This window comes from Schistocerca nitens, chromosome 2 (genome assembly GCF_023898315.1).
Source record: "Schistocerca nitens isolate TAMUIC-IGC-003100 chromosome 2, iqSchNite1.1, whole genome shotgun sequence".
Taxonomy (NCBI): Eukaryota; Metazoa; Arthropoda; class Insecta; order Orthoptera; family Acrididae; genus Schistocerca; species Schistocerca nitens.
In genome coordinates this window covers 376695945-376719803 of record NC_064615.1, presented here as the reverse complement: position 1 = coordinate 376719803, position 23859 = coordinate 376695945, and positions in this window count along the sequence as shown.

The window sequence follows — 23859 nt, the reverse complement described above, 5'->3', positions numbered from 1 at the left end:
ATCATAATTACGTGCATCATCGTTCCTTTTCAGATGCAGTGCATTATTTACAACCAACTTCATAAGGGAATAAATGTACTGTGAAGCAGTAGTCTGAATGCCTAACTTCTTAAACAGATGTCAACAAGATGATCGTGGATGAAAGTCACATATTACCCTTACAGCACGTTTCGAACAAGACTTTCTTTCTTAAAGTCGAGTTACCCCAGAACACTATTCCATAAGACACTGTTGAATGAAAATACGCAAAATATATCACCTTGATGATTTGTCTCTCCCCGAAATTTGCAATGATTCGAAGTGCAAATGTGGCTGAACAAAACTGCTTTTGGAATTCTAAAATGTGTTTTTCCATTTTAAATTCTCATCATTGTGAACATCTACAAATTTTGAACTTTTCAACCTAGTTATTATTCCCTTACCGAGTGTTACACTAGTCACTGGTGTAGTACATGTACATGTACAGAACTCAATGTACATACCGTTAGCAACGTTATGTACCATTTTCTCTGTTGCTGTGTATATGTTTGAATTGACTAAAATACTAGTGTCATCCGCAAAAAGATCTAATTCTAATTCTGCTTTATATTAGACGATAGATCTTTTACATATATGAGAAACAACAGTGGCCCTAAGAGAGAGCCTTGTGGAAACCCTAAGATCTTTCTCCCAATCCAGAACAATCTCCCCTGCTCACTTTGGTTGAATTATTAAGTACAACTTTATGCATCATTTTGGTTAGATGTGACATGATCAAGTCGCTCATTAAGTCGCACTATTCTAACCATCAGCTATTATTTAAGTGAATCACCACTTGTTGCACAAAGAGCTGGTAGAAGAGCTGACGCTGACTCAGGTGCTGGTGGGTCTCCACTTTCCGAGCTTTCCCACGGCTGTTCAGCGGTGCGTGGAAGAAGATTCACACAGTGAGCACGATAATTGAAAATCTCGCATAGTTCCAAGCCATTATCGTTCTCTTCCAGCCATCTAAAAGACAGTAACAGAGGTTATTCTTGCTCCTTTCATAAATTGTAAGCCTCATTTATCCATTTTATCTTCAACAGTCTCCTGTGGACTACTTTTCAAAGACTTCTAATGGTTTCATTTCCGTCTTCCGCGCTGTCCGCGTTTCGCATCCATGATTTACAGAGCTCTGCTCCAGGCATATTTTTTATCTTTTTCTGAAGATTTATGTTTTCCTGTGTTGTCAGTTGTTTCTTTTTATAGAAACCCCATATACTTCTTGCAGTCCTCATTGTCTCTTCCTTATTTACCTGTTCTACTCCCAAGGATACAAAAACCGTCTTCTTCTTCAGGATTCTCCTGTACGAGTTTATTAACGGTATTTCATGTCCACCTACTACACCATTACCTAGTTTTCTTTTGCGATCATATTATCGCCAGCACCCAGCACACATTCTCGCGTACACAGTAAAGTACTGGCGTGCACCCTGCGTAACGTTAAATGAGCTACAACGTCTTGGTAGAAAGGTCTATTGAACTACCTGGCTACAAGCACACACACTAACTTAGGCATCAAACACTAGCAAAGGCCCTTCTCAGGACCAAGTGACTAAAATGTGGTATCTTCAGTCCTTGTTTGCTAACTGAATATAGAAGGAATCATCCGAGCTAAAAGTGATTACTCGACAATTTTTTTTTTTTTTTTTTTTTGTAAATTACCGATACTGACATGGGTTTAATCCAGGAAACCTGTGTATCAAACGAATAAGATCTCCGTAAAAGAGGAAGGATACAAGGCTATAAGTTTAGTGACGCAACTTACCACTACGTTCATGGTGGCGCAAGTTACCACAACGTTCATGGTGTTCCTGCTTACGTGAGAGCTAACACTGATCATGCACACCTAACCTCAGCAAATACAGCTGATGAAAATCACAATGTTTCACTATCCAATAATATCTACAAACCACATAATGTATGGTTGCCGCCAAATGTCCTATTAATTACTGGCCATCCATCAACGTATGCTGGTGATTTTAACAACCACCACGAGAAGTGGATGTTTGCACGGAGCGCTTGTTGACTGGCCTGAAAATAACACCCTTTACACATCGTTTTAGATGCCAAGAATTTGGATACATTTAGATGCAGTTGCATGGCAGAAATGCCATATCCTAAACCTCTGTTTTGTCTCCTATGGTCGTAAAGTCTTGTCAGCTTTCCCGCGTAGCCAATACAGACCTGTTATTCTCAATATTGGCTTATCCATCCCACTAGTTAAGTCCGTCCCACGTCCTAGATGGAATTTTAGAAGGGCAAACTGGCAGCGTTTCTCGGACCACCTGAAAAAATATATTTGTTTAATTCCACCAGAACCCCAGTGCTATAGTCGTTTTGTTGGAGCTATTCTTGCATCTGCTAAGAATCGTATACCTCGTCGATATAGGAGATAATATATCCCAGGGTTGGATGAGGGATGTGAACACCTATACGAACAATTTGCCAGAAGTGGAGACAGTGACATCTTAGATTAATTTTTTCATGGTATTGATAACGCAGGGAAAGTGCGCTGCTCTGAGACGTTAGAAAATTCAATTTCAAACATTCAGCTAGGAAGGCTTGGTCGTTGTTCCGTAAATTGGATGACTTCTTTAATAAAGAAGCCTGATATTTCACCTAATCATATTGCTAAACATATGGGTAAAAACGTACAGATCGTCCAGCGATAAACAGCACATCTTCAGGATAAGAAAAGAGCTGACAAATCTAAAAGCCCAGTCTCCAAGCGATTCAAAATCCTCACTCCCATTCCCCCCAGATGAAACAGAGGTCGCTTTACCAGAGATTAAAAGTAGTAAGGCTCCGGGGTCTGATAACACACATCCAGAACTTTTATCCCATCTTGGGAAAAATGCAAAGCACTGACTGACTCGTCTCTTCTCTATCATTTTGAACACGGATACACTTCCCAAAGAACTGAAAAATACAAAAATTGTGGCAGTCTTAGAACCTTACAAATCATCAAATGTTCAAATGTGTGTGAAATCTTATGGGACTTAACTGGTAAGGTCATCAGTCCCTAAGCTTACACACTACTTAAATTAATTTATCCTAAGGACAAACACACACACCCATGTCCGAGCGAGGACTCGAACCTCCGCCGGTACCAGCCGCACAGTCAATGACTGCAGCGCCTAAGACCGCTCGGCTAATCCCGCGCGGCTACAAATCATCGTATCTCCCCCAGAACTTTCGGCCAGTTTCCCTGTTTATCTGCACGTATAAGCTCTTGGAGAAACTTATTTGCAGTAGAATTATTGGGTATATGTTAGAACACATTCCAATGGAAAAACCGGGATTTAGGTCTCACCGAAGCTGCAACGTCCAGGAAATACCTCCGATAACTTTCATAGAGGCCGGTTTCCGGGAGAAACTAGAGACATCTGTGGCTTTTGTCGACCTTACAGCAGCATAAGACACCGCCTGGAGGGAAAGGATTATTTACAAACTACCGAAAATAATCAGATGTCAAACCGCAGCATCTCTTATTAATAATATGAGAAATAATCGAGACTCTCAGCTTTTCTGGGTGAAAATAGAAGCTCAACGGAAACTAAATTATAGTCTGCCACAGGGTACGGTCCTCGCACCCCTCCTGTTCAGCCTGTATATTTCTGACCTTCCAAAGACATCCTCAAGGAAATTCTGCTATGCGGACGATATCATTCTGGCTCGCCAATTAAAAGAGTTTGGTCAGTCAGACAGAACACTAACAGAGGACTCAACGGCCCCTTAACCCACATTAAAAAAAAATTGAGACTGAAGCTCAATACCAGCAAGAACGAGGTTTGTGTGTTTCACCTTAACAGCAAACAAGCTGGCATTGAGCTCAAGGTGCAATTCGATAGCAATATTGTACGTATCTTCACAATCCACTCGATTGCACTCGACCCTTTAAAAACGTCTCACAGACACATCGGCCAAGATAAAAACCCGCAATAACATCATTCAGAGCTTGTGTGGCACAACATGGGGGGAGGGGGGAGGGGGCTTCAACGGAGACTTTGCGTACATTGGCTCTTGCTCTGTTTTTTTTTTTCAGCCACAGTGTATTGGGCTTCATTGTGGTGTAATAGCTGTCATACCAGCCTCGTCGATTGGCAGCTCAACTACACGATGTGCATGGTTACTGGTCCTATCAGATCAACTCCTGTCTACTGGCTTTCCCTGCTAAGCAATATCTACCCACCACCGATTCGTAGAACTGAGACCCTGCTTAGAGAATAGGGAAGTACCCATTTATCACGACATACCTGTCTTACGAAGAAATAGGAGGCTTCGTTGGAGAGACACGCCATTAGTGTATGCTGAACAGTAACACTAAAGTAAGAGAGTAAGAACTGCCAATACATCGGAAACTAACAAGAACGGTAACGGCCCGAGGAACGTAACTGTGATATCGTGGGTGTCGAAGTTCACAGGAAACGTGGGTCAAATTAAATAGAATCCGCACAGGATGTGGTCGGTGCTCCGACTCAGTCTATAAATTGGATATTGTGGAGTGTTCGAGATGTGACTGTAGTTCACTGAAACAATCTATCAGACATAAAGAGAGGAGTGCGTCCTACAATGCTATAAGGGGAGGTGTAATGATTTTATGAATGGCAAAGACATAGCGGTGGAGTGGATTAGAAACCTAGATTTCAATATTTAGTCGATTTATTTATGTTTAAATGGTTCAAATGGCTCTGAGCACTATGGGACTTAACTTCTGAGGTCATCAGTCCCCTAGAACTTAGAACTACTTAAACATAACTAACCTAAGGACATCACACACATCCATGCCCGAGGCAGGATTCGAACCTGCAACCGTAGCGGTCGCGTGGTTCCAGACTGTAGCGCCTAGAACCGCTCGGCCACCCTGGCCGGCTATGTTTAAATCAACGACATTCATTACATATTATAGATATATGTGTGTGCCATGTGAAAGCTGCTGATGAAGCACACATTCCATTTAATATAGTACCCGACTCCATGTCTTATCCTTGACTTTCGGCAACCACTACTTTGTCGACAGCGAACCCTATCCCGTTGATTTCCTGCCCTTGACAAACAGTACTCCCACTGCAGTACTGCGTCACTGATGACAGTGAGCAATCCTGCCTTGCTCCTTTTCTCATTTTGACTGCGCTCATATTCCCAAGGAATCCTTTTGATTTAGATGCACTGTTGTTTACTTGGACCATAAGGCTACAGCCGATCTCCTTCGACATGACCCCAGTAAAGCTACTGGCTCACGTATAACAATTTCGACGTTGTCAACGGTTTGAATTCCAACTATCCTTACTTCTCGTGGGAAGATAGAAATCACATGCGAGTGAGAGTGGATTTGTAAGCAAATCGCTTAAGAACGGCTTCTGAATGGATGAAAACCATACAGGATTCCGCGAAGCAAATAGCGCAGGCGTCATCCGACAGGAGTTTGGTCTGTGATGTTTCTCGACGATCGTACCGAAATCCACCCGTATAAACCGCTTCCTAGACCCAGAAAAGAAGTGCGCCAGACGCTTACAGACGACTTCTCTCTGCCTTTGCATAATTACTTCTCCGTAGTAGATGGCGTGATGAACGTCATGGGCTTTATGTGCGTGGTAGAGGTACATGGTCGAAAGTGTATTTAGATCACATTATGCAACGCTTTATGATTACTAAACAACAACAGTTACAAAAATGGACATTAATATAACAGTCTGCGGCAGAGACAGCGATATAAAGCGAATATTTTGTAAAAGAAAACTTTGTCAGTCACAGGCTGTGTTATTTGCTGTGCTATTTGCCAGTTTCGGCTAACAAGTCATTATTAAACCATACACCCAGTAACGTTATGCACAGTGTCGTACGACATGTGGCATGCAATTCAAATTATTAATCCACATATAAAGCCACACGTGAGTAACAGTATTCTCTGTATGGAACACGGCCGAAAGGACAGTAAATTGTGTAAAAGATCCTTGTACAGTATAACTTGAGTTTGAATATACCGTCCATTCGCTACAAAGCCACATCATAACATGTGCGAACCACAACTAATACACTCGTAACTATGTATTATTTTACGAAATATCTGCAGTTTGTGGATCCGCATATGAACAAGATTACCAAAGAAAATGAACAGGTGAATTTCTGTTTGTTGAATTCACCATTAGAAATCAAACGCTTTTTAACAAAAAAAAGATTAATAAGTTCACTAAAAGTTACATTCCAGAGTAACATGGTCAAAATGCATGTACACAGGAATATAGCGCTCTGTGTTTAAAATGTGACCTAGACTGGAACCCGGCGATAGTCACGAAGCATAGTATTCATCTGTGCATGAATTTTGAGCACGTCAGTACGAAATGTAGTCGTTATTGCTATTGAAAGTGGGCATTATGGGCTGAAATTAGTATTCATTTGAAAAAGAGGTATGACGATAAAATAAACAAAAAACTGCAAATCGTGACGCAATAGTAAATATAATCTTCCAGTGTACTGTTCCAGCCATCTGGAAACACTGGCAATGCGCACTGCCTCGCGGAAAGAGTCACCAGGGAAATAAGGGGGCGTTTTGTCACAGTAGCAAACGTTGTTGTAGTTTCTTTCATTGATTCTAAGCTTGGTTTAGCTATTTGATCTTCAACAGGCTGCTATGCACTACGCTTCAAAGACTTCTAAAAGTTTCGTTACCGTCTTCACCATTGTCCATGTTTCGCGCCCATAATCTACAGAACTCTGCTCCACACAAATCTTGTCTTGAATCTGTCCCTGAAGGTTTATATTTTGCGATGTTATAAGCTGTTTCTTTTTACATAAAACCGCTTTTGCTTTGTGCAGTCCTCATTGTCACTTCTCTCCTTACCTCTCCTTCTTCCAACGCTTCAGAATTCGCCTACCTCTTCAAGATTCTGTACCGAATTTATATTTATAGTTTTTACTTTCGTAGCTAGCAGTCCAGAGACGAACACAAAGATCGTATGTCGCAAACAAATTCTTTCAACAGAGTATCAACATTTATCGTTTATTGTTACGTAAATTACAACTTAAATATCTATGTATAACTGTTACAAATAAATTCTTGTATTCTATCTAAAGTAAAAATATACCTACTAGCTCTGTAAGAGTGAGACAAGAACACGAGCAGACACAGTGTGAAGATACACTTTTATTCACATCACACTTTAAAGTATCTACTTGCATTCATTCCTGTTGGTACATCTTATTTTTTTACATTATTTAAACAAAACATGCGTTTGAAAAGAGAAATATGGGGGAAGAACGAGATGACGAAGAAATAATGGAGTATTGGTATCACAATTACGTGTACAGGTAACGTTTAACTGTCTCTAGACTAACACTGGTTCTGATGTTCATCTCTATGTTTCAATTTGTTTTGTCTGTTCGCTCTGACTTTTAAGTCTCTTACTAACCCTGTAAGCAAAAGACAATTACAGGCTCGTTGTTAAAACTACAAAGGAGGTTTTTTTTTCCCATGTAGATTGCAAACACTCAGTCGCCTATAGCAATGACACAGTGATTAAGTCACTTTACCATGGTTCCGAAAGACAGAGGTTCAAATCCCCGTTCGAGTATAACATTAAGGATTTCAATAGGTTACTTGAATTTCTTAAAGCAAATTCTGGGCTGATTCCTTTGAAAAAGATCTGGTCACTTCATTCCACATCCCCGTCGATTGTGAGCCAGTGGACCATTTCTCCAGTAGGATATTAAATCTTAATCTTCCTGGTTACTTCCACAATCACTCGCAGACTCTTGTAACTACCGTACTTTCCCCACTGTCGTACGTTGCGTGTTTAATAGTACATATAACACAACTCTGGCACTAATTTGTTTCATTTTAAATCTGCGTCGGTATGCAAGTTGAAGTAGCTGCGCAGTTAGGGAGTGAATCATTTCTTGTGTCGCTCAGAAGTGCTTCGAGGAATCTGGAGAAAGCGTGTAGCGGACAGACTTACAAGATGCGCTACAGCGTTTCTGCTGCTCCGTTGCAGTCGCAGTTAGCAGGGTGTCGTCACATCCAGCTGCGAGGATCTCCGTCTGGCCAGCCAGTTTTGTGTTTCACAAAATGGGTTGAGACGAAGATAGGGGATGATTTGATTGAAAACGGCTGACAGTCCCCTCTTCGACAGAACGTTAAGCCTTAATCTTCCTCCCTTTCCTGTTGTGGGCAGTAGCAGGAGTTCTTCCGGTGCCACATCGGATAAGATTAGGCGTGCCGCAAAATATAGGTAAGTTTGTGTTGTGGCATTATAGTCGAGTCACCATCATTAGATACTCAGATCCATAATTCCCGTAAATATACTTATCTTTGTTGATATAGTTTCGTCCAAGGTTACAGGTCTACCACTTCACTTGATGCCAGAAATGTTACTGACGACTGAATAACAAACAAGAACTTTCTGGAATGTTTGTTTATTATCAACGTTCAGCACTAAGAAAAACATGTATCTGATGCACTGAAATATGGCTTACAACAGTGTTACCACCATTTGAGTACTCAAAAATGAAAATACAGTGCCATCTGAAGTGATATAAACCAACAACTACTTCTCACTCCCTTCGCTGTGCTGATACTTTATCAGCAATAGCGCAGCATCATCTGAGGCAGCTTTAGTTATAATGGTGAGCTATGACGTCATTCTTACTGCATCAACCAAGCAATTCATCAGAATTTCAGAAAGTATTTCAAATGGAATTATCTTTCACACAATTTCATATTACAATGGAAGCCAGTTTTATGGGAGATACACTGCATAAAAATACAAAACACAGTGCCTCACATATTTGCAATTCTGTTCGTATGCAAATCGTGTTTGTAATATGTTAATTGAACCGTGCTGACATGGGGATAAAAGTGCTAACAACATTCAATAACAAAAATCACATAAAAATATCAAAATAAAAACTGAACAGAATTTTGTTGGTTCAAATGGTTCAAATGGCTCTGAGCACTATGGGACTTAACTTCTGAGGTCATCAGTCCCCTAGAACTTAGAACTACTTAAACCTAACTAACCTAAGGACAACACACACATCCATGCCCGAGGCAGGATTCGAACCTGCGACCGTAGAGGTCGCGCGGTTCCAGACTGAAGCGCCTAGAACAGCTCGGCCACACCGGCCGGCAATTTTGTTGGTATGAGTATCAAATGATTGCTTTTGATTGATTGAGTACAAATGTGAAACAGCATTTTGTCAAGGCAAAGTATTGCAAGAGATAACGACGCATTTTAACGATGGTATAATTAATGAATATTAATTAAAACATTCGTCTTTAGTTGAAGCTAGTTACCTGAACCAAGATAGTTTGAGCTCTTACGTTGACTGTGATACCTCGCTTGCTTCGGAATGCTTTCTGCAAAAGTATGAAATAATAAACTGAGGTGTTCTCTCGTAACAGGTTTCGGGGCATAAGTTCATTGGGAGCTATACCTCACAAAGCCTATTATGTCACTGCGAATATAAGGTGGTTCTGACTTCCAATAAATGTTATTGATATTGAGCACAATTCCTAAAAACGAAACCAAAGGAGAAAAAATAAACTACACAACGAGAGCTGATTTACTACATCTACATCTATACTCTACAAGCCACCTTACAAGAATGTGGCAGCGGGTACTTTGTGTACGAGTGTGACTTTTCCATTTCCTGTTCCCGTCGCATGTTTCCTCGAATCTCTATGATTTTATCTTCATGGTCTTTCCACGAGATATAGGCAGCAAGAAGCAACGTATTAGTTGACTCTTCTAGAGACGGACACTCTAGAAACCTTAACAGTAAAACAAACCACTGTGCAGAACGCTCCTTGTGCAGCGTATGCCACTAGATTTGGCTGAGCATCTCGGTGGCGCTTTCGCACGTACTCAGTGAATCTGTAACTAAACGACTACTTTTCTTTGGATCTTCTCTATTTACTGTTTGTACCCTACCTGGTGTGTGTCGTAGATGATTGAGCAATATCTAAGTACCGGTCTAACGAGCGTTTTGTAAATTACCTCCTTTTGTTCGTCGACCTCGTTTCCTGAGGGTTTTTCCAATTAACCTGGCTGGCAATGGCATCTGCCTTGCTCCTCAATTAATTTTGTATAGTCATTCCTCTTCAAATCGCTCCGTAGGCATACTCCTAGACGTTTTATAGAAGTAACTGTTTCCAGCTAGTTCTGCAATTGTAAAATAAAGAGTCTTCCTGCCTATGTATTTCCAATAGATTTGTTTATGTGATTGTCAAAAAAATGGTTCAAATGGCTCTCAGCACTATGGAACTTAAGGTCATCAGTCCCCTAGAACTTAGAACTACTTATACCTAACTAACCTAAGGACATCACACACATTCATGCCCGAGACAGGATTCGAACCTGCGACCGTAGCGGTCGCGCGGTTCGAGACTGTAGCGCCTAGAACCGTTCGGCCACTCCGGCCGGCGATTGTCAATTGCTACGCCCTCCACCAACTTACTGATACATAACCAACACGGATTCAGAAAATATCGTTCTAGCTCTTTATTCCCATGAAGTAATGAGTGCTGTCGACAAGGGATCTCAGATCGTTTCCATATTCCTAGATTTCCAGAAGGCTTTTGATACCGTTCCTCACAATCGACTATTAATCAAATTGCGTGCATATGGAGTATCGTCTCAGTTGTGTGACTGGACTCGTGATTTCCTGTCAGAGAGGGTACAGTTCGTAGTGATAGACGATAAATCATCGAGTAGAACAGAAGTGATATCTGGCGTTTCGCAAGGTAGTGTCATAGGCCCTCTGCTGTTCTTGATTTATGTAAATGATCTAGGTGATAATCTGAGCAGCCCCCTCCGATTGTTTGCAGATGGCGCTGTAATTTACCGTCTAGTAAAATCATCAGACGATCAATTCCAATTATAAAATGATCTAGAGAGAATTTCTGTATTGTGCGAAAAGTGGCAATTGGCACTGAACAAAGAAAAGTGCGAAGTCATCCACGTGGGTACTAAAAGAAATCCGAGAAATTTTGGGTATACGATAAATCGCACAAATCTAATGGCTGTCAATTCGACTAAATACCTAGTCGAAGCAACTTAAATTGGAAAGACCACATAAATAATATTGTGAGGATGGCGAAACAAAGACTGCCCTTTGCTGGCAGAACACTTAGAAGATGCGACAAACCCACCAAAGAGAAAGCCTACATTACACTTGTCCGTCCTCTGCTGGAATATTGCTGCGCGGTATGGGATCCTTACCAGGTAGGATTGACGGAGGATATCGAAAAAGTGCAAAGAAGGGCAGCTCGTTTCGTGTTATCGCGCAATCGGGGTGAGACTGTCACTGATATGATGCGAATTGGCGTGGCAGTCACTGAAACAAACGCGGTTTTCTTTGCGGCGAGATCTATTTACGAAATTTCAATCACCAACTTTCTCTTCCGAATGCGAAAATATTTTGTTGGTACCCACCTACGTAGGGAGAAATGATCATCATAATAAAACAAGAGAAAACAGAGCTCGAACGGAAATATTTAGTTTCTCCTTTTTCTCACGCGCCGTTCAAGAGTGGAATGATAGAGAAGTAGTATGAAAATGTTCGATGAACCGTCTGCCAGGCATTTAAGTGTGAATTGCAGAGTAACCATGTAGACGTAGATTTAGATGTGGATGCGTCCTTTTTCTGCATGTTTTCGTGCATTTCGCTACTTCTCTGTATACAACAGTATCATCTGCGGAAAGCTTCATGGAACTTCCGATGATATCTACTAGGTCATGTATAAATGTTATGAACACTAATGGTCATATAACACTCCCTTGAGGCACGCCCGAAATTACCTTTACATATGAAGATTTCTCGTTCTGCTTCTCTAAACTCTTCAATACAATCGCATAGTTGGTCTGGTGTTCCATGGTTGGCTCTGAGCACTATGGGACTCAACTGCTGTGGTCATAAGTCCCCTAGAACTTAGAACTACTTAAACCTAACTAACCTAAGGACAGCACACAACACCCAGCCATCACGAGGCAGAGAAAATCCCTGACCCCGCCGGGAATCGAACCCGGGAACCCGGGCGTGGGAAGCGAGAACGCTACCGCACGACCACGAGATGCGGGCGGTGTTCCATGTGCATGCCTTTTTAGTCGGTAGTGCGGCACGGTAGCGAACGCTTTCCGAAAGTCAGGAGACACGCACGTACGTGGCTGTCTGTGCCTACTGGTTTCTGATTCTGGTTCTCGAAGACAAACAGAGCGAGCTGGGTTTCACACGATTGTTGTTTTCGCAACGCATGTTGGTTTCTGTAGAGGAGGTTTTCGGTCTTCATAAATTTTAAAATACGATAGCATAAACCACGTTAAAAAAAATGGTTCAAATGGCTCTGAGCACTATGGGACTCAACATCTTAGGTCATCAGTCCCCTAGAACTTAGAATTAGTTAAACCTAACTAACCTAAGGACATCACACACATCCATGCCCGAGGCAGGATTCGAACCTGCGACCGTAGCGGTCGAGCGGTTTCAGACTGTAGCGCCTAGAACCGCTCGGCCACCCCGGACGGCAAATTTGCAGTGAAGCTCTGTAAATAAAACTGAGTTTCATGTGAAAAGAGTCGTATAATTTCAACCAGCTTTTGTTATATGAAAATTTAAGTTACGATTAATATTGAGCCTTTCGTCTGAAGCAAACCAATTAATGGAAATCGATTTTATATTCACAAAAAGAGGGGAAAACACGATAGTACGTATCACTAGGCGAACCTCGGAAGTTCTGCAGTTGAGGTGATTATTTACACTCTGGTTTTCAAGGAGCCTCGAATTTAGATTGGTAACAGTCTGGCGATCGAGAGTGAAGTCTAATTCAGCAGACTGCGAGCGGTAACAGTGCTACGTCAAGACTTACTACCTGCGGATGCGATCGTTTTATCAGCGGCTGAATAAAAGTGGAGTCGCGACCCAGTGGAGAAGAGCACGCACTGTCCCAGGCTGGACGAGGCGGCCGGCGCTGGCTGCCTTATCGTGCGGGCGACACAGCGCGCTGCGCCGTCGCTAATGATGCTAACAGCGACGCCGCGCCACCGCTCGCCGCGCCTTGCCGTGCCACGCCGCCGTGTCTTGCACAACGCGGCCTTCAGCTCGCGCCAGGCGAAAACAGCGACCGCTGCCGTCTGCTGCTCCACACGTGAGAGCGCTCGAGCCAAGCGACCGAACCGGAGTGAAACACACACGCTTTAATGGAGCCGTCGCTGGCCACGTCCTTACCGCCGCGTTCTACATCTACGTCTACATCCGTACTCCGCAAGCCACCTGACGGTGTGTGGCGGAGGGTACTTTGAGTACCTCTATCGTTTCTCCCATCTATTCCAGTCTCGTATTGATCGTAGAAAGAAAGATTATTGGTATGCCTCTGTGTGGGCTCCAATATCTCTGATTTTGTCCTCGTGGCCTCTTCGCGAGATATACGTAGGAGGGAGCAATATACTACTTGAATCCTCGGTGAAGGTATGTTCTCGAAACTTCAACAAAAGCCCTTACCGATCTACTGAGCGTCTCTCCTGCAAAGTCTTCCACTGGAGTTTATCTATCATCTCCGTAACGCTGTCGCGATTACTAAATGATCCTGTAACGAAGCGCGCTGCTCTCCGTTGCATCTTCTCTATCTCTTCTATCAACCCTATCTGGTACGGATCCCACACTGGTGAGCAATATTCAAGCAGTGGGCGAACAAGTCTTTTGTAACCTACTTCCTCTGTTTTCGGATTGCATTTCCTTAGGATTCTTCCAATGAAGCTCAGTCTGGCATCTGCTTTACCGACGATCAACTCTATATGATCATTCCATTTTAAATTACTCCTAATGCGTACTCCCAGATAATTTATGGAATTAACTGCTTCCAGTTGCTGACCTGCTATATTGTAGCTAAATGATAAAGGATCTTTCTTTCTATTTATTCGCAGCACATTACACTTGTCTACATTGAGATTCAGTTGCCATTCCCTGCACCATGCGTCAATTCGTTGTAGATACTCCTGCATTTCAATACAACATTCCATTGTTACAGCCTCTCGATATACCACAGCGTCATCCGTAAAAAGCCTCAGTGAACTTGCGATGTTATCCACAAGGTCTTTTATGTATATTGTGTATAGCAACGCTCCTACGACACTCCCCTGAGGCACACCTGAAATCACTCTTACTTCGGAAGACTTCTCTCCATTGAGAATGACATGCTGCGTTCTGTTATCTAGGAACTCTTCAATCTAATCACACAATTGGTCTGATAGTCCATATGCTCTTTGTTCATTAAACGACTGTGGGGAACTGTATCGAACGCCTTGCGGAAGTCAAGAAACACGGCATCTACCTGGGAACCCGTGTCTATGGCCCTCTGAGTCACGCGGACCAATAGCGCGAGCTGGGTTTCACACGATCGTCTTTTTCGAAACCCATGCTGATTCCTACAGAGTAGATTTCTAGTCTCCAGTAAAGTCATTATACTCGAACATAATACGTGTTCCAAAATTCTACAAGTGATCGACGTTAGAGATACAGGTCTATAGTTCTGCTCATCTGTTCGACGTCCCTTCTTGAAAACGGGGATGACCTGTGCCCTTTTCCAATCCTTTGGAAAGCTACGCTCTTCTAGAGACCTACGGTACACAGCTGCAAGAAGGGGGGCAAGTTATTTCTCGTACTTTGTGTAAAATCGAACTGGTATCCCGTCAAGTACAGTAGATTTCTAGTCTCCAGAAAAGTCATTATACTCGAACATAATACGTATTCCAAAATTCTACAACTGATCGACGTTAGAGATATAGGCCTATAGTTCTGCACATCTGTTCAACGTCCCTTCTTGAAAACGGGGATGACCTGTGCCCTTTTCCAATCCTTTGGAACGCTACGCTCTTCTAGAGACCTGTGGTACACCGCTGCAAGAAGGGGGGCAAGTTCCTTCGCGTACTCTGTGTAAAATCGAACTGGTATCCCATCAAGTCCTGCGGCCTTTCCTCTTTTGAGCGATTTTAATTGTTTCTCTATTCCTCTGTCGTCTGTTTCGATATCTACCATTTTGTCATCTGTGCAACAATCTAGAGAGTGCAGTCTTACTCTGTGAAACAGCTTTGGAAAAAGATATTTAATATTTCGGCCTTTAGTCTGTCATCCTCTGTTTCAGTACCATTTTGGTCACAGAGTGTCTGCACCTTTTGTTTTGATCCACCTATCGCTTTGAAAAAATTTTTTCAAATGGCTCTGAGCACTATGCGACTTAACTTCTGAGGTCATCAGTCGCCTAGAACTTACAACTAATTAAACCTAACTAACCTAATGATATCACACACATCCATGCCCGAGGCAGGATTCAAACCTGCGACCGTAGCGGTCGCTCGGTTCCACACTGTAGCGCCTAGAACCGCACGGCCACTACGGCCGGCTTACCGCTTTGAGATAAGACCAAAATTTCTTAAGATTTTCTGCCAAGTCAGTAGACAGAACTTTACTTTCGAATTCATTGAACGCCTCTCGCATAGCCCTCCTCACACTACATTTCGCTTCGCGTAATTTTTGTTTGTCTGTAAGGCTTTGGCTATGTTTATGGTTGCTGTGAAGTTCCCTTTGCTTCCACAGTAGTTTTGTCGAGACTGCACTAGAGTTTAAGGCTTTTTACTTACGCTGAGGTGACAAAAGTCGTGGGACACCGCCTAATATCGCGTGGGACCTACGTTTGCCCACCTAGTGCAGCAACTCGGTACAGACTCAATAAGTCGTTGGAATGCTGCCTCTAAGCCATCCATAACTGCGAAAGTGTTCCCGGTGCAGGATGTTGTGCACGAACTGAACTCGAGATTATGTTCCATAAATGTTCAATAGCATTCATGTCGGGCAATCTGTGTGGCCAAATAATTCGATCGAACTGCCCAGAATATTCTCACAACCAGTAGCAAACAAATGTGGCCAGACTGCGCACACCGTCGTTGTTGGGAAAACATGAAGTCCTTGCATGGCTGCAGACGGTCTCCAAATAGCTGAACATCCAGCGGACCCAGTTCGTTCGGTGTAAACACAGCCTATACCATTATCTAACCACCACCAGCTTGCACAGTGCCTTGTTGACACTTGGGTCCATGACTTCGTGGGGTCTGCTCCATACTCGAACTCTACCATCAGTCCTTACTAACTGCAGTCTGGACTCATCTCACCAGGCCCCGGTTTTCCATTCATCTTGGGTCCAACCGATACTGTATAAACTTCAGAAGAGGCGCTACAGGCGATGTCGTGCTGTTAACAAAGGCACTCGCGTCGGTCGTCTGCTGCCATAGCCCATTAACGCCATATTTCGCTGCACTGTCCTAACGTATACATTCGTTGTACGTCCCACATTGATTTTTGCGTTTATTTCACGCAGCGTTACTTGTCTGTTAGCACCGACAACTCCGCGCGAACGCCGCTGCTCTCGGTCGTTAAGTGAAGGGCGTTGCCCACTGCGTTGCCTGTGGTGAGAGGTAATGCCTGAAATGTGGTATTCTCGGCACACTCTTAAGACTGCGGATCTTGAAATGTTGAAATCCCAAACGATTTCCGAAACTGGACGTCCCATGCGTCCAGCTCCAACTACGATTCCGCGATCAAAGTCTGCTGATTCCCGCCGTCTGACCACAATCACGTCGGAAACCTTTTCACGTGAATCGCTTGAGTACAAACGACAGCTCCGTCAATGCACTGCCCTTTTATATCTTGTGTACGCGATAATACTGCAATCTCTATGTATTGTAAGTAGACTGTTTAGGTTTTTATGTTGGCAACGCCACGTAGCGCTCTCTATGAAAATCACTGACTGCGCTGTGTGCAGTCTGTGGCTGGTTGGACCCATTGTTGGGATATTCGCTTGGGTAGTGTAGGGCAGTTGCCGGCCGCGATGGTCTAGCGGTTCTAGGCGCTCAGTCCGGAACCGCGCGACTGCTACGGTCGCAGGTTCGAATCCTGCCTCGGGCATGGATGTGTGTGATGTCCTTAGGTTAGTTAGGTTTAAGTAGTTCTAGGGGACTGATGACCACAGCAGTTGAGTCCCATAGTGCTCAGAGCCATTTGAACCATTCTGTAGGGCAGTTGGGTGTGAACAGCGCGTAGCGTTGAGCAGTTGGAGGTGAGCCGCCAGCAGTGGTGGATGTGGGGAGAGAGATGGCAGAGTTTTGAGAGTTTACTATAAGCGGACGATCTGGACGTGTGTCCGCCAGAAAAAGGAAATTTGTAAAGATGGATGTCACGAATTGATAGATATATATATGACGACTTTTGAACATTATTAAGGAAAATACATTGTTAGTTCTCTATCAAAATCTTTCATTTTCTAACTATGCCTATCAGTAGTTAGTACCTTCAGTAGTTAGAATCTTTTATTTAGCTGGCAGTAGTGGCGCTCGCGGTATTGCAGTAGTTCGAGTAACGATGATTTTTTAGGTGATTCATGAAAGGTATAGGTTACTGTTAGTCAGGGCCATCCTTTTGTAGGGATTATTGAAAGACAGATTGCGTTGCGCTAAAAAATATTGTGTGCCAGTTCAGTGATGATCAGAATAAGTAAAGAGAGAACTGTCTGAGTAAGTTCAGTTTTACTCAGCTCTCTTTTTTACTAGCACAGTCATTCATACACTCCTGGAAATTGAAATAAGAACACCGTGAATTCATTGTCCCAGGCAGGGGAAACTTTATTGACACATTCCTGGGGTCAGATACATCACATGATCACACTGACAGAACCACAGGCACATAGACACAGGCAACAGAGCATGCACAATGTCGGCACTAGTACAGTGTATATCCACCTTTCGCAGCAATGCAGGCTGCTATTCTCCCATGGAGACGATCGTAGAGATGCTGGATGTAGTCCTGTGGAACGGCTTGCCATGCCATTTCCACCTGGCGCCTCAGTTGGACCAGCGTTCGTGCTGGACGTGCAGACCGCGTGAGACGACGCTTCATCCAGTCCCAAACATGCTCAATGGGGGACAGATCCGGAGATCTTGCTGGCCAGGGTAGTTGACTTACACCTTCTAGAGCACGTTGGGTGGCACGGGATACATGCGGATGTGCATTGTCCTGTTGGAACAGCAAGTTCCCTTGCCGGTCTAGGAATAGTAGAACGATGGGTTCGATGACGGTTTGGATGTACCGTGCACTATTCAGTGTCCCCTCGACGATCACCAGTGGTGTACGGCCAGTGTAGGAGATCGCTCCCCACACCATGATGCCGGGTGTTGGCCCTGTGTGCCTCGGTCGTATGCAGTCCTGATTGTGGCGCTCACCTGCACGGCGCCAAACACGCATACGACCATCATTGGCACCAAGGCAGAAGCGACTCTCATCGCTGAAGACGACACGTCTCCATTCGTCCCTCCATTCACGCCTGTCGCGACACCACTGGAGGCGGGCTGCACGATGTTGGGGCGTGAGCGGAAGACGGCCTAACGGTGTGCGGGACCGTAGCCCAGCTTCATGGAGACGGTTGCGAATGGTCCTCGCCGATACCCCAGGAGCAACAGTGTCCCTAATTTGCTGGGAAGTGGCGGTGCGGTCCCCTACGGCACTGCGTAGGATCCTACGGTCTTGGCGTGCATCCGTGCGTCGCTGCGGTCCGGTCCCAGGTCGACGGGCACGTGCACCTTCCGCCGACCACTGGCGACAACATCGATGTACTGTGGAGACCTCACGCCCCACGTGTTGAGCAATTCGGCGGTACGTCCACCCGGCCTCCCGCATGCCCACTATACGCCCTCGCTCAAAGTCCGTCAACTGCACATACGGTTCATGTCCACGCTGTCGCTGCATGCTACCAGTGTTAAAGACTGCGATGGAGCTCCGTATGCCACGGCAAACTGGCTGACACTGACGGCGGCGGTGCACAAATGCTGCGCAGCTAGCGCCATTCGACGGCCAACACCGCGGTTGCTGGTGTGTCCGCTGTGCCGTGCGTGTGATCATTGCTTGTACAGCCCTCTCGCAGTGTCCGGAGCAAGTATGGTGGGTCTGACACACCGGTGTCAATGTGTTCTTTTTTCCATTTCCAGGAGTGTAGTTTTTCTAAGGAGACGTTTCAATATGATACCACTATCCCATGACTTGTCACTTCAGTGTGATATCTGTCGAAAATACTTCAATTCATTAACAAACAAGTTAACATACCGGGGAAAAGAGTTTTATATCCTCTCAAGTGATATCTGTATTACATTGGTGTTCATCTGACCGCCTGCAATGTATTCAGCCCAACACGAGATTGCTTTAAATGTTAGCATTCTTTTCATGACATTTATAATGCATGTCATTTCCCCGTGTTTATCTAGTTTGGAACAGGACCTCTCTCATAATGCCTGTTAAACATCACTGCTATTCTTCATTGCTTCTATATTTATTACGAATTTTTAAGATGATTTATTATACAGAGACTTTGCTAATGCAGTGCCATTATATGTCAGTAGTTATTTTGACTTTCCGTCGCAGAGGAGGAAGGGGGGTGGGAACGTAGCCATATCATCATCTGCATTTAAAACAAAACAAATTAGACTCTGACTGCAAGAAGGATTTATTTTTTATTTTTAGTATGCATAATCGATATCAGGGAAGTCAGCCCCATCTCCCTTATTTAGATGCCCCTGTCTACATAGCAAAATTTTTGAAAAATTAGCTTACATCAGTCCGTATAGAACGTAACAGCATTACTCGTGTACTGTATGTTGCAAGTTAGTGAGGTTATATAAGAAACTACAATTACTCATAGTCATAGCCAAACATTAAGCCAATAATAGTTTCTACCTTACCTGTGTTTTGTCACTGTATGCTATTGGCATCCAGTTTGTTTATGAACTGAGACAATATTACAATGGGAGTCTGTATACCAGCCTGTACATGCATCAACTATTTATGGCGTTAAAAACAAACCTCTATGATAACGAGTAATGGTGATGTTTGGTTTGTGAGGCACTCAACTGCACGGTTATCAGCACCCCTACAAAGCCCCAATTTTTACACAATCCAATCCAGCCACTGTCACGAAAGATGATGTTTGTGATGAAATGATGAGGACGACACAAACACCCAGTCCCCTGGCAGAGAGGCCGGCCGAAGTGGCCGTGCGGTTAAAGGCGCTGCAGTCTGGAACCGCGAGACCGCTACGGTCGCAGGTTCGAATCCTGCCTCGGGCATGGATGTTTGTGATGTCCTTAGGTTAGTTAGGTTTAACTAGTTCTAAGTTCTAGGGGACTAATGACCTCAGCAGTTGAGTCCCATAGTGCTCAGAGCCATTTGAACCCATCCCCTGGCAGAGAAAAATCCCCAGCCCGGCCGGGAATCGAACCCAGGACCCCGTGATCCACAGGTAGCACTGCTAGCCACTAGATCACTAGCTGCGGACGTTATAACGAGTTGATATTGTTCTGAAACGGCACTGAGATGTTATAAAAATACTATTTTATGCCTCCTGGTCTACATAATCAGAGGTTAAAATTAAATGAATGTTCACCTGCGAGAACGTAACACGATAATATAATAATTGCTAAAATCCGTAGAAAATATTTTGTTTAATCCAAGGTGCGATTACTCACGATCATGCATGAAGTATTAATGCAATAATATTTTTACCATGTGATCATGTAATGCTAGCAACCAGTTTTCATTAAAATTAAGGACCATATACAGAGATGGCGTGTATAACACTCTCTATAAACATAAACCATTTATAGAGTTAAAACCGTTACGATTAAACAAAGTGAATATTATTATGGTAGGGCACCGGGACATGGTAAAATACTATTCTGGTCCCTGTGGGCTGCGTAGTAAGTGTTAATAAACAAGTAATTATGAGGATGTAATAGGGTAGAATAATAGTTACAGCAGCCACTATGAACCGCTTTGTTTTACACACGGTATAATTGCCTTCCTTTGCCATTTATTCATCGTAGATGTTTCAATTGAAAACCACCTTTGTAGCAGAGGTTACTTTCTTTACAATTACAAACAAGTCAGTAGATACCTCTCTCAATGCCCTACATCCGCACCCTCGCTCTCCCCGTTCTGGTACCTATTCTCCCATGCCCACCTAATCCTGACATTGAACAAATTTCGCTTTCATCTTGAATATAGGGACTGGATGGAAGTGAAACATGGACGATAACTAGTTTGGACAAGAAGAGAATAGAAGCTTTCGAAATGTGGTGCTACAGAAGAATGCTGAAGATAAGGTGGGTAGATCACGTAACTAATGAGGAGGTATTGAATAGGATTGGGGAGAAGAGAAGTTTGTGGCACAACTTGACTAGAAGAAGGGATCGGTTGGTAGGACATGTTTTGAGGCATCAAGGGATCACAAATTTAGCATTTGAGGGCAGCGTGGAGGGTAAAAATCGTAGAGGGAGACCAAGAGATGAATACACGAAGCAGATTCAGAAGGATGTAGGTTGCAGTAGGTACTGGGAGATGAAGAAGTTTGCACAGGATAGAGTAGCATGGAGAGCTGCATCAAACCAGTCTCAGGAATGAAGACCACAACAACAACAACATAGGGGCTGGACATAAATATGGAGACACAGCGAGAGATGCATGCGTGAACATAAATGCAGAACCCAGCCTAGCCTGCAGGTTGGGCTGCTGTACTCTTACTCGGCCACGACCGACGCTTGTACAGTATCCTCAGTATGCTGCAAGTGTGATTCGTTGTCAGAATTGGGTTCAGTGTAGCTGTGAGTGCATCCTGTTGTAACTAGTAAATTGGAACTCGGGTAAATCGTTGGTGGCCGTATGGTGGGTGCTTACGTAACCAAAGTTGCCGAAGTGATTAGTGTTTCAAGAGACACCGTATCAAAGATTTATACCGCATACAGGAAAAGCGGAAAAACATCAACAGCTAAGTTACGACGCTGACGGAAGTGCGTGTTGAGTGATCGTGAGGGAGGGTCATTGAAGAGGACTGTAATGAAATGTAATAGGATGACAACTGCAGAAGACACTGCAGAATTGAATGCGCACTCACGAACCCCGTCAGCAGCAAAACAACACAAAGAGAGCTCCATATACGAGAAACAGTTGGGCGATCTGGAATTCCAAAACCATTCGTCAGTGACGCAAATGCCCTTAGCAGGAAAACTTGGTGCCAAAGCCATAAAAATTGGTCTATGGAGCAATGGAAGAAAGTAATTTGATCGGATGTGTCTTTTATCGCATAGTTTTCAACATATGGCCGAGTTTACTGCCAAGAGTGAAACACGGCGGGAGTTCGGTGACAATTTAGACGGCCATATTGGGGTGTTTCGTGGGCCCCATTGCTATTCTGCAATATCACATTACTGCCAATGATTTTGTCTGATAAGGTCCCTCCCATGATACAGTGTTTGTTCCCCAGTGGTGATACTCTGTTCCAAGAAGACAGGGCCCCTGTTCACACAACTCGCATCGTCCAGTAGTGGATTTTGTGAGAATGAGGATGCATTTTCGCGTCTCTCCTGGTCTCCAAAGTCATCATATCTCAATATTATTCAGACTTTGTGTTCTATATTTTAGAGAAGGGTGTGTGATCGCTACATTCCTTCACCAACGCTGCATGAACTTGCCTCTACTGCAGAGGATGACCGGTGGAAGATTCCCTTTAAAACCAAACAAGACTGTGCTTTTCCATTCCGAGACGACTTGAAGCTGGTAAAGAGTTGTGTTTTTGGTGTTTCCACATTTTTGTCTACCCCGTTATGTGATTGCACAGTACCTAATAGACTTACAGTGGGTCTCTCCTCTGTACTTTGGATTTGCCAATGGTGTATGTCGTTGGCTCTCTCTTTCATGATCTAGGATTGTTGGGTGTCCATCCGATCGTATCCCATCTGTCCTCGCTTTCTCCTCTCCCCATCGTCCATTCCTCATATCACATGTATTAATAATGTACTATTTCTCGCACTGTTCTAACTGAAATTCGTACTATTCCTTTAAAAAAGGGGGGGTTGATTGCTGTTTTATGTTGTTAAACTTGTTTTTGGTACTAACTTTGTTAGTAGTACTCCTCCGAATTTTACTGGAAGTTTTCAGGGATACTGTAGCTATGCCACCTGGTGACATGTTACGATAGCTTGTTTTTGTAACAGCAGTAGGCAATCAGTTGAGCATCATTGTAAAGACAGATATTACTTGACACGATTCTCTGTATCAAGGTTTTTTTGTGCAGATAATGTGATGATTGGCCATGCTTAAATGCGTAAATAAACAGTTTTAACACTAAGTGGACTCTTGTTATTAGCGACCACAAAGCGATATTAAACATGCGCTCAGTACCCGCATAATGGTCGCAGGTCTCCTGGACGACCCCAAAGTCATAACTTAAACTAAGAACGTTCTTACCTTGTTGCTGGATAGTTCAAGTATTCAAAGACAAGTATGTGAAATTTATTTCAGTATGTGACATATACATTTAAGAGTTTTGTTCAGTTCAATATGCCTCTGCACAGATACTGGTAATTGCACGAAGCACATCAGGGTGGTACTCGATTTCTCGCCACATTCGCTGTAGCAGGCACACATCAACGTTGAAAATCCCATCAGAAGCTTCTGCTTGAGTTTAGTGAGGTACTGGACCCTGTAACGGGACATCATCCTCTAGCATTACTTTTACTCAACGGTAGTTGTGGACACCAGTATTATTTTTCAAATTTTGCGCAGGTCAGTATTATCTAAGCTGTTTTTCTGAAACCTGTCATATAATTTTATACACAGTATGCTATATTTCAAGCTAAAATTTATGAAAAGGAATTACCTTATTTTGGATGTTATAATCGATAAGTACTAGTTCTGAATGTACAGTTAAAATAACTTCTTTTAGAAATATTTGAAATTACGAAATATTTGGCACTC